General features: G+C 42.9%; 1 non-coding gene across 1 annotated transcript; it reads right to left on the reverse strand.

Moving 5' to 3' along the window:
* Nucleotides 1-1,575: 1,575 nt before the first annotated feature.
* Nucleotides 1,576-1,649, reverse strand: Trnat-ugu (transfer RNA threonine (anticodon UGU)). Its single transcript has one exon. It is a non-coding gene; the product is annotated as a tRNA-Thr (tRNA).
* Nucleotides 1,650-2,516: the final 867 nt, after the last annotated feature.

Consider the following 2,516-nt stretch of genomic DNA (forward strand, 5'->3'; position numbering starts at 1 on the left):
AGGCAAAAATGTCAGTTATTGTAGATTGGTGGCAGTCTCAACTACAAGATTTACTAATGATAAACACTATTGAGGCGGCTCGTAATTTTAGAATAGTTCTCTTCGTCTTACTTGGCATAAATTGTTCGCTGGCGTCCCAGCAGCTAGCTCCTTCAGTGTCTGCTTCTGCCATCGCACCACGCCAGTCTGTTGTTATCCTAGCAGACAGAACGCACCGCACATCCGACAACTTCGGAACCACTCAACTGGCCAGTTAGCAACTGAGCCGAACACTGTTTACACCGTCAAAGGAAAACTATGCAAAGATGTACACTCGAATGGCACGACTGAGTAGTACACACACACACACTAACAGTAATATCTGTAGAATGTCCATCGACACGCGCAGAACGAAATTCTTCTCGCGAACGTACAGCGTCTCCGAAAAAAATCTCGTGACTATATTCCGGCGTTACGGCCAGGTTCTCATTCAAATGAGCAAAAAATGTTATATATTTTTTTTGAGACAGTGAAAATACACTCGAAGGATCTGTTTGGGAGTTACGAGTGATCATACTATGAGCTTTATTTTAGATTTTCAGTAAAAACAATGGCGCCCGCAATTATGATTTGATCACGCGGACTGCGTGCAGTGTGGCCTCTCAGATGTTACCTGAAATCAAAAATGGATGACATCAGTTGATACTAAATTACTTCTCTGAAATTGAAAATGGAAAACATCAGTCGATATTACATAAAATTTATGGGAGCGCATACCTAACCGCAATGAAACAACCGTAAATTTAACGATACGGTACTAATTCGAACTCTGAGTTAGATTTTTTGGGTGGTTTATTTCACTCCTTATGCCTTCACAAAAATTACTTAATATTAATCAGTGTCATATATTATAGGTATAAGCTCCTAAGAAAAGTGTTTACTTTTCTGGGTCAGAGGTAGAAGTTAAGAGATTGAACCATTTTTAGTTAATGCTGCATGCCGTTCTGAGAAAATTGTTTCTCCAAAAAGAAAAAAAAAAAAAAAAAAAAAAGTTCAACGTCTAGGGAAACCTTTTAGTTATATTATTACTTCGATTTGCATGAACTGAGGGTTACATGTATATTTTTAATGTCGCTGAACACGAATCTGCAGTAAGATTTTCAATATTCAAAACGGCTAATGCAATACGGAGAGCACAGGATTATGCTTTGTCCGATTTTTACCAAAAATGCATTTTCGTTATTTACGTTTAGTGTGCAATCCAAGGAGCACTTTTCAACCCTTCCTCGGGCTGGAATTGTTCCTAGATAGCAACTCCCTGTTCTTCTTGGCAGAAAAAGCCGATCTGTCTAACCTGGATATGCAGCACTCGTTATTCGTCAGTGTTATCGGCGAGTATGTTTGCAGTATGAATCATTTTGTGCACGTGCGTCACGGGACGAGCTTTGATCTACATCTATATGGATACTCTGCAAATCACATGTAAGTGCCTGGCAAAGGGTTCTTCGAATCCCCTTCACAATTGATAGTTAATTGAAACCCTCAGCTGCCGACAGGTGTTGTTGATATACTTCGATGGGGACAGCTGAAAATGTGTGCCCCGACCGGGACTCGAACCCGGGATCTCCTGCTTACATGGCAGACGCTCTATCCATTTGAGCCACCGAGGACACAGATGAATACCGCGACTGCAGGTATTTATCCCTTACACGCTTCCCGTGAGACTCACATTTCCAACCGGCCACAATCCACAAACGTAATGTACGTAATAGGTGTTTGCCCATCCACTCAATACTGGCCCACACTAAGGTGACGATTCCCGTAAGATTTCGGGCAATCTGTGCGCATTCGCACAGACGAAGGTCAATGGCTGGGTAACGTTTAACCATATATATGAAGATAGTAACTGTTCTCGAAAGAACAGGCGCCACTGACGACCGGGCAGCTTCTCTAGAATACATGATAGACCGGCCTATGTGGCCGAGCGGTTCTAGGCGCTTCAGTCGGGAGCCGTGCGACCTCTACGGTCGCAGGTTCAAATCCTGCCTCGAGTATGGATGTGTGTGATGTCCTTAGGTTAGTTAGGTTTAAGTCGTTCTAAGTTCTAGAGGGCTGATGACCTCAATTGTTAAGTCCCATAGTGTTCAGAGCCATTTGAACCATCAGTCCCTGTGCTTACACACTACTTACATTAACTTATGCTAAGGACAACAAACACACACAACGATGCCCAAGGGAGGACTCGAACCTCCAACGGGGGGAGCCGCGCGAACCGTGACAAGGCGTTTGAGACATGGCGGATACCCCGCGCGGCTCATGGCAGTCGTGACACTGCTTCAAACAATGGGCTGTAGAAATTTTTTTAAGCACGGATTAAAAAAAAAACCTTTCCGTTCCAAGAGTCTGGACAAGTACACCTTAAAAAAAAAATGCAACTACAAAGAAATTGAATTTTCGAACTTTTTGGATGAGAACCTGTCCCTATGGAACACCGTTGATAAAATGTCACAGGGATTATGTACTCAGGTTTCACATGT

Source organism: Schistocerca gregaria, unplaced genomic scaffold (assembly GCF_023897955.1).
Source record: "Schistocerca gregaria isolate iqSchGreg1 unplaced genomic scaffold, iqSchGreg1.2 ptg000455l, whole genome shotgun sequence".
In the NCBI taxonomy this organism is placed as follows: domain Eukaryota; kingdom Metazoa; phylum Arthropoda; class Insecta; order Orthoptera; family Acrididae; genus Schistocerca; species Schistocerca gregaria.